Below are 10,370 nucleotides of genomic sequence, written 5' to 3'. Positions count from 1 at the left end.
CGAAAGAATTGAACCCTAGCACTATCTCAAGCATCTTATATTGACAAGTTGTTGTCAAGATATAATATGAAAAATTCCATAAAAGGTATGTTGCTTTTTAGACATGGAATTCATTTGTCAAAGGAACAGTGTCATAAAACACCTCAAGATGTTAAGGAAATGAGAAGAATCCCATATGCATTTGTAGTTCGGAGTTTGATGTATGCAATGTGATGTACGCGTCCTGACATATACTTTGCAGTTGGAATTGTCAGCAGGTTCCAATTCAATCTAGGAGATGGTCATTGAACTGCTGTCAAAAACATCCTCAAGTATCTAAGGAGAACGATGGACTATATGCTCGTGTATGGTCCTAAGGATTTGATCCTTACTGGATACACTGATTCTGATTTCACTCTCTATGGAGGAGCTAAAGTTTAGAGAAGCATTAAACAAACTTTTATCGCTGACTTCACAATGGAAGCAAAATACGTTGCTGCATGTGAAGCCGCTAAAGAAGCAGTATTGGTATGCAAATTCTTGGCTGACTTGGAAGTAATTCCAGATATGCACCAACCCATCACACTACATTGTGACAATAGTGGTGCTATTGCCAACTCGAAAGAACCAAGAGTCACAAATGTGAAAAACATATTGAGAGAAAGTACCATCTCATCAGAAAGATAGTACACCAAGGAGACGTGATCATCATGAAGATAGCCTCTAAAGACAACCTTGCTGATCCATTTACGAAGGCCCTCTCGGCTAAGGTTTTCGAGGGCCACCTGGTTAGACTAGGACTCTAAACAATGTAATCTAGGGCAAGCAGGAGAATGTCTATGGTATTAATGTTGCCCTAGTTTATTGTATTTTCCTCTATGTTTCTCAACATTGTATTGTATATATTTATTCTCACTAGAGTTTTAGTCCAAGTGGGAGACTGTTGGGAATGTCCTAGAACTCACAGTTCGTAATTTTTATATTAAACATTATATTTATCAATAAAATATTATTAAGTATTTTATTCAATAAAGCTATTTATATTGCATTTTATAATGAAAATCCAATAAACAAATCCATGGCTATAGTATGAATACTTTAACTTTATGTGGTGACATAAATAGGATCAAATTATAGTATATAGCCTAAATGGTATATAAGTATATGGATGAAGTTGAGTATTTCATCTTGGGAACACTATTGGATGCAGCCCATTTCGTATAAAGATACAAATGATGTGATCCACAAATCATTCTTTAGAGACATGTGAGTGGAGCATCCTATGCAATGAGTTTGCATAAGACTAGACCTCAAAATAGTCACTTTTCTTTATAACGACCGTTTACTATTAAAACTGACTATTTCAAACTAAAATGACCTAGGATAACACGGTCTTAATCCTTAGCTAAATATGAACTCCTATTTTTTTTTTGGGATTATCCTTTGATCTGTATAGATGAGAGTAATCCAACAGTACTGCTCAATAAGGCTTCCATTTTGGGGATAAGATCGGGTAGATAGTTGGGGACATAGCTATGCAAGATGGAATTAACTTCTATCCGACTCAGGGTTAGCAGATAGGTTGTTTTCTTAAGTGTTGATGCCTAGTCTTGAACAATGGGGCCCTGCCCTTTCTTGGTAGAAAGGCATATGATTTATAAAAGGTATTACAAATCAGTTGTTCAATAAAGGGTCAGTGGGAGCTTAAGGTGAAAGAGTAATAAAATATGGAACGGGAGACTTTAGAATCAATAAGCACTTAAACTACATTTCATTTGTGTTTTAAGCATGTTGTTCACATGATATTCATAAGAGGCTTTGAAACACATTGTCACACCCCACCCCAGACTACCCTCTGAGCCCAGGAGAGGCGTGACTGACAATAGTTATCAACCCTTTTGTTGACACTTACTGCTTAATAACTCTTGCGAAAATAACTCTAATACCAATGAACAAATTCGAAAACCAATTGATTAAGTCAAGGAGGCAAACAACAACGGATTAAGTAGGCGTATCTTATATTACAACAATATAACGTTTATACAACTCCAAGACTTAACTACAAAGTTTACAACAATCAACTTTAAAACCCTCCGGAAGTGTAACTATGGCATGTGGCAGACCTTGACCTTAGCAGCACCCTGGAAGTCCTCACTTTTCGCTACCTGGGAAAAAACATGAAATAACAGAATGAGCTTCACTAAGTTTAGTGAGTGGTAAACAACTTCTAGAGTCTATTTCTACTCATAAAAACAAGCATATCATAAATACGAGGTTACATTCAAACCTCCGCCTTGAGTGAGTCTGGTCTCAACTCTATCTACGCGCACGGTAGATAGCTAAACTGATAACTACTTAGAATGAGTATGTTGTCTACCTACACATGCGGTAGATAGATAACTGTTACTAAATACAACGCTTACTCTTTACATTTCCATTGTCTCCTATGTGCACATAGCTCCCCGCGCATGGGCTTAGAAGCTAGGCCCGTCGGCCCTCTGACCATCCCATATGAGGATCCTCCCACAGGCCTAGGAACTAGACCTCTCAGTCCCCTGACCATCCCGTGAGTTTTTGCTTTCGGGCGCAGGAACTAGGTCTATTGACCCCCTGACCATCCCGATCACATAATCTCATTCTCATGCTAGGTACTCATTCATCACATAAACATATACAATTTAATCTAAAACATATGCTTAAGACTTAAAGGAAAGTACCACTCACCTTGGTCGTTTAGGAACCTTTCTCTCTAGAAGTTCCTTGATCTTCTCGGGCTCCTCTTGAACCCTAAATTTCATATTCAAATAAAAGCTCAGATTACTCATAGTTCTAGGCTTTATCTCAAGATACTTCCTTCTACAAATATGCTCTAAAATGTCTCAGGAAGCTTACCTCAAACCCTTAGCTCATAAATTCTTCTGGTTTGGACGGAAACATCAAAATATCAAGACTGGCCCAGCTTACACGTCAGCTCGACCCCTCTGTCTTTTTCTCATTCTCCAGCCCGATTCCTGGGCAATTATTCTCTGGCAGCTGTACCCTAAAAACTAGACTCGTTTAGGTTTTAGATGGATTTAGAACCACTCCAAACGCACGAGTATTCTTGGAGAACTCCTCGTCCCAAGTTGATGTTGTTTCCAGACTTCACTGTCTAACTGCGTTTCCTCTGGAAGCTTTATGATCAACGCAAAGATTTGCTATCAACGCAAAGTTTACTCAGCTTTCCCACTCTTCTTAATGTCTTTTGAATTTTGGTCTGAAAAGAAGTCCTTGACCCTATTTATAGGCGTCCAAAAACTCTCCAAGGTCGACACCTCCTACTTGGCCGCATGTCCAAGTGTTTCTTCCTCACACTATCAACGCAACCTTCAATCAACGCAATCTAAGGTGTCTTCTTCATCCTTAGCCAACACAAAATGCTTAATTTTGCATGTCCTCTTGTGCAACCACCTCATTTTCTTAAGGCTTGAGATTTCTTCTCAACAAGCCACATGTCCGGATGACAACTTTGCATGCGTCTATCCAACCTCATATGCGTTAACCACAAATGCGCCCAAAAACCCTTGGATGTTCAATGCATAGCACATGTCCAGTGCATAGCACATCACCAATGTATAGTACATCACTGATAATAGACAGAAATGCACGTTATCATAGTACTAAGTTCTTAAACAATATTGGATTGCGTTGATGAAATATGTTAAATTGCATCCATTAAGCATAAATTCTATAATATTGTGGTTGCATGCGTCCAATGCATTAGTGTAGTTGATCTTTACATTTTTGTGCAGAATATATGTTAACGCAATGTAGAGAGTGTGATCACAGGAATACATTGGTCGAGCACAACTTCACTGCAAAACTTTGCGTTGATCGTGCTCGCAAACATTCGCCAAAGAAGAATCATCGCAACTTGGTCAGCGGAACGTGGTGGGCGCATCCAGGTGAAAGGATAATTAAGAACGATGGGACAGAAAGTTGATTACAGTCAGATCCAAATTAAGTTGACAGTTGATAACGGTCACAAAGTACATTCAACTTTTTCGGTAACAATCATCTGACACGTCAATCAGGAATTAAAGCTATCCCATTTGTACAACCGGCAGAGAGAAGCCGCCTTTCACCTTTAATGCCCTATAAATACCAAGTGCAATCTTCAGAAATGGGGTTGATCAATTAACGAATTCCTTAGTGCTTTTGTTCATAGTTTTCTTTTCCATTTTACGGTGGAGCAAGAGAAGAGTGGTGACGTCGGAGATCACCCAGGGCAGCTCGAGAGAGAACCTTGGGGCGTAAGAGTAGAGAGCAGGCCGACTCTCGCAAGAGCGAGAATATCTTTAGAGCACGAGTAGAAACAGTGTAAACGCCTAGCAGTAAGAAATTTCTCCAGGCTCTTTACTATACGTGCATTGTTAGTTGTACTTCATCTCATATCTATTAAATGTAAGTTCTATTTTTACATCTACTCACTCTCTTAATATGCATGAGTAGCTAAACTAGTTGAATGGGTTGAGAAGAACTAAGCTAACATGACCTAGGAAGTTCATTGCTTGCGATTGTCTTATTTTATGTTGTGCAAAATACTCTTTAGAGTTACTCGAGAGGGAATCTAAAGAAAGAACCTAATGTCTCGAGAGAGCTAGGTTAGAATCTGGACTCAAAAGAGCAAGATTAGGCTTGCATAAACAAGAGATAGGGACTTAGAGATAAGCTCTATTTGTCAACTTGCATTGTATGCATCCTAGGAATGAGAATGATATTATGTGGTCGCATATTTGTGTTAATGTCATGTTGTCATCGCATAAATAGAGATAGAGGGTTGTGTGTAAACCCTGTAGACTTATCGCATATTTATCGCATGCATTCTAGCCTTAGAAGCCGTAGCATTCACGCCAATAGGTGGTTTACTATTGTATGCATGTTGCATAATCTCAAAGCATGGACGCATTCTAGGGAGTGTTAGCCGAAACTTTTCTCAACCCGTTCACCGCATATTCATCGTATTTCCCATTTACTAACTCTTTACAAACTCTACCGCATTCGTTATTTATTTTCATCAACGCAAACAACAAACCCAACAATTTATTTATTTAACTGGTTATTGCAAGTTTTCATAAAAATCACCAACGCAACTATTTTCACAAGTCCCTGTGTTCGACCCTGGACTTACCACGAAACTCAGAGGAATTTACATTTGAATTCCGCTGAGGAAACTTGAGTGCACAACGCAATCCACCAACGCATATCATCCATATTTTCATTCATAAAAATAATGCATCAAGTTTTTGGCACCGTTGTCGAGGACTTTGGGAAAATAGTTGTTAACGGTAATTTTTGTGATTTCTTTGTAGAACTCTCAATCTCTGGCGAACTACGACCCAGAGATTGAGAGAACATTTCGAAGGAGACTACGAGACCGCCAACAGAAACCACAATCCGACAAAGAAGAGATGGCAGAGCAGCCTGGAGGTGGAGCACCAAATGATAATAATATCATGGAAAATCCGATTCTGTTGGCAAATGATCGCAATAGGCCCATTAAGGACTATGCATCACCAAACCCCTATGATTTCTCTCCAGGAATCATGAGGCTTGCCCTTGATGGAAGCAGATTCAAGATGAAACCGGTGATGCTGCAGATGTTCCAGACTGCAGGTCAAGTCGGAGGAAGGCGTGGCGAGGATCCGCATGCCCACCTCCGAAGTTTTATTGAAATCTGCAATACTTTTGTGTTCTCGAACATCTCTGCTGAAGAAGTTCAACTAACGTTGTTCCCATTTTCTCTCTGTGATCAGGCTAGAAAATGGGCTTATTCGCTCGAACCAGGAGAGATTACTTCTTGGGAGCAGGTAGTGGAGAAATTCATGAAAAAGTATTTTCCACCTACCGAAAACGCAAGACGAAGAAAACTTATTACTAATTTTGAACAAGATATCGATGAATCGCTCAGCCATGCCTGGGCGAGGTTTAAAAGGTTTGTCTGAGATTGTCCGTATAATGGGTTGCCATACTACCTTCAAATGAAAATTTTCTACCACGCTTTGAATCCTGCTTTGCAGATCGCTGCCAATGCGGTAGCCGCTGGTGGTCTGCTTGACAAAACTTATGAGGAGGCGAAGAATATTCTGGTCCGCATCTCCAAGAACCATGAAGACTGGCGGGAGAGTGACCAGAGATTGAGACTCAAAGATTCTGATGCAAATAACGGTGCCATTGTTTCATTACAAAACCAAATGACCGCAGTGATGAATTTGATTCAAGGAATGGCAATCAGCAGCCTAACACCGCAAAGTGGGCAAATCAATGCAAAAAGTCAAAACACCGGAAGGTGTGCGACTTGCAGTGATGGGCATGTAATGGAAGATTGCCCGCAAAATCCAAAGTCTATATATTTTGTAAAGAATAATCCCTTTTCAAACATTTACAACCCCAGGTGGAGAAACCACCCCAATTTTGCTTGGAAGAATCAACAACAAAATTTTCAATCTGTGGCACAAAAAGAAGGGCCACCAGGATTCTTCCAAGACAACAACGGTCAACAAAGCAACCAAGCAAGTAGCTCACAACAAACAACGCAATCTTCTTCTCTAAAGAGCCTATTGAAGTAATATATAGAGAAAATGAGACAGTGCTTCAAAGTCAGGCTACATCTATCCGCGACCTTGAATTGCAAATCGGCCAAATTACGAATGAGCTAAAAAGCAAACCGCAAGGGGCATTGCCAAGTTCAACCGAGCTTCCACGCAACCCAAGGGGATCAGGTAAGGAGCAATGTCAGGTTGTGACATTGCATAGTGGAAAGACTGAGGAGGGAGAAAAGAAGGATCAGAGTAAAACAACTTCCATCGCAATTGAGCCCAAGATTGCGGTAATGCAAGAAGAAGAAAGAGATAATGAAGTAGTGGAACCTGAGGTTGTGTCAACCTCAAATCAAATGAAACAGGAACCGTGAAAGCCCAGTTACCACCTTTCCCTTAGAGGTTAAGAAAGAAGAAAAACGAAGAGGTACAGTACCAACGCTTTTCATCTATGTTAAAGCAACTACATGTTAACATCCCTTTCAATGAAGCGATTGAGGAAATGCCTGCCTATGCCAAATTTCTGAAGGACATGGTAACTAAGAAGAGAGGCATTGGAAAATTTTCCACCGTGGCATTAACGCAATGTTCCAAATCTATTATTCCACCGAAGATGAGCAATCTTGGGAGCTTCACTATTCCTTGCTCCATAGGAGGACTCTATATTGGGCAAGTCCTGTGTAACATGAGGGCCAACATAAATTTGATGCCGCTGTCAATCATTTGACAATTAAATGTGGAGCAACTTAAACGCACATCCGTGACTCTCCAATTGGCTGACAGATCTCTGGTTCATCCAGAAGGTAAGTTGAAGAATGTGCTGATCACGATTGATAAATTCATTTTGCCAGCTGACTTCATCATCCTAGATTATGAGGCCGACAAAGATGTGCCCATCATTTTAGGGCGACCGTTCCTATCAATGGGTCGTACTCAAATTGATGTGCACAAGGGAGAAATCACTTTGAGCATAAACGGATAGAAGCTCAAATTTAATATAATTCGTGTCATGAAATTCCCAGATGAGGAAGACCTACAAGATTCTAAAGAAGAAAAGTCTGATGAAGAGTGTGAAGAAGAGGATGCCAATGCATCCGTAGCTGCCTGCAATGCGATTGTAGCAAAAACAAACAAAAAAGAAGGAACGATCGCAACGCAAGAAGAAGAACCAAAAGAAGGAAGAAAAATAATGCAACCTTCCTTCGTGGAACCACCAACACTTGTACTGAAGACCCTACCAACACATTTGAAGTACGCATTTATGGGGCAGAATGAGAAGCTACTAGTGATAATTTCCTCTGCGCTCAACGAAAATCAGGAGAATGCGTTGATAAGTATTCTCAAGAAACATGTGCGAGAAATTGGCTGGACACTCGCTGACATCAGAGAAATTAGCCCCGCGTACTGCATGCATCACATTCTTCTTGAGGACTACCACAAAGCAACTATTGAAAATCAACGCAGACTTAACCCTGTGATGAAGAAGGCTGTCAAAAAGGAGATTATCAAGTGGCTGGATGTGGACATTATCTATCCCATTACAGAAAGCATGTGGGTCAGCCCCGTGCAATGTGTGCCGAAGAAGGGAAGAATGCGGTAGTCCCAAATGAAAACAATGAATTAATACTGCAAAGAACTATCACTGGATGGCGCATCTGCATGGACTACCGAAAATTGAATGCGGCCACAAAGAAAGATCACTTCCCTTTGCCATACATTGATCAAATGATGGACAGATTAGCAAGGAATGATTTTTATTGCTTCTTGGATGGATATGCAGGGTATAATCAAATCATGATAGTTTCTGAAGACCGAGACAAGACCACATTCACCTGCCCATATGGGACATTTGCTTTTTTTTGCATGTCGTTTGGCCTCTGCAATGCGTCGAGCACATTTCAGAGGTGCATGATGGTGATCTTTTCAGAATTTCTCGAAGACTCAGTGGAAATATTTATGGATGACTTCTTCATTTATGGGAACACTTATGAAGTCTACCTAGCCAATTTGGAGAAAATTCTGAAAAGATGTAAAGAGACGAACCTGGTGCTCAATTGGGAAAAATGTCACTTCATGGTGAAAGAGGGTATAGTGTTGGGCCACAAGGTCTCTTGAGAAGGGTTGGAGGTGGACAAGGCAAAGATCGACGCAATTGAAAAGCTTCCACCTCCAACCAGCGTGAAAGCTGTGCGAAGCTTCTTGGGGCATGCTGGATTCTATAGACGATTTGTTAAAGACTTTTTTAAGATTGCACGACCACTGAGTACATTGTTAGAGGTGGACAGAAAGTTTGAATTTGACAACAATTGCCTCAACGCATTCCGAGTTTTAAAAGATGCGCTGATTACCGCACCCGTCTTGATTACGCTAGATTGGACACTGCCGTTCGAAATCATGTGCGACGCAAGTGAATATGCGATGGAAGCCGCATTTGTGCAAAAAAAGAAAACTATTTTGCACCCCATTGCATATGCAAGTAAAACTATGAACCCTGCTGAAATCAATTATACCACCACTGAAAAAGAACTCCTGGCTGTGATTTTTGCATTGGTAAAATTCCGAGCATATCTATTGGGAACCAAGGTACTCATTCACACTGATCACTCAGCAATCAAATATTTAATGACAAAGAAGAACATAAAGGAAGGTTGATCAGATGGGTTCTCTTCCTTCAAGAATTCAATATTGAAATAACTGATTTGAAGGGGACAGAGAATCAAGTTGTGGATCACTTGTCCAGATTGGAAAATACCGAGGTTGACCGCAATGAATCTGAGGTGAGTGTTGTGTTTCCGGATGAGCAGCTATTCCACATAGAAAAATTGCCCTGGTATGCGGACATCGTTAATTACTTGGTTTGTGAACAATTCCTTGAAGATTACACCTACCATCAACGAAAGAAGCTCAAGAATGAGTGCAAACACTATTATTAGGATGAGCTAAATCTGTGTAAAATAGGTGCAGACCAAATCATTCGATTATGCGTACCAGAATCTGCTCAACAACACATATTGTCACAGTGCCATGATTCGCCATATGGAGGGCACTTCAGAGGGCAACGTACTACAGCCAAAATTTTGAAAAGTGGATTCTTTTGGCCTTCATTGTTTAAGGATCTTTCCGACTACGCAATGAAATGTGATCGGTGTCAACGCACAGGCAACATTTTATGGAAGAACGCAATGCCAATGAACACTATCTTGGAGCTGGAACTATTTGACGTATGGAGGATTGATTTCATGGGACCATTCCCTCCTTCAAACGGTAAGCACTATATTTTATTAGCTGTCGACTATGTCTCCAAGTGGGTGAGGCAATTGCATGCGCCGCAAGTGATGCAGCGGTTGTCTCCCAGTTCTTGAAGAAAAATATTTTCACTCGTTTTGGCACTCCCCGTGCCATCATAAGTGATGAAGGATCACACTTTATCAACCACAATATAAAGGAGCTACGGCGCAAGTACAATATCCTCCACAAGGTGGCCACTACATACCATCCGAAAACAAATGGCCAAGCTGAAGTGTCCAATCGTGAAATTAAATTGAAACTTGAGAAGGTAGTAAAGCCATCGCGAAAAGACTGGGCAACAAAGCTTGATGAGGCGTTGTGGGCATATCAGACCACATTTAAAACACCCATTGGTATGTCCCCCTATACGCTGGTATTTAGTAAGGCGTGTCATTTACCTTTGGAGCTGAAATATAAGGTACTGTGGGTGGTAAAGAAGCTGAATTTTGATTTGAAGAAGGCAGGGAAAGCACGGAAAATGCAACTGGTCGAGCTAGAAGAATGGAGGAATAATGCATATGAAAA

The sequence above is a fragment of the Benincasa hispida genome, chromosome 3 (assembly GCF_027475165.1).
Source record: "Benincasa hispida cultivar pf3 chromosome 3, pf3_genome.v1.1, whole genome shotgun sequence".
NCBI classification, from domain to species: domain Eukaryota; kingdom Viridiplantae; phylum Streptophyta; class Magnoliopsida; order Cucurbitales; family Cucurbitaceae; genus Benincasa; species Benincasa hispida.
This window is presented reverse-complemented; position numbering follows the sequence as displayed.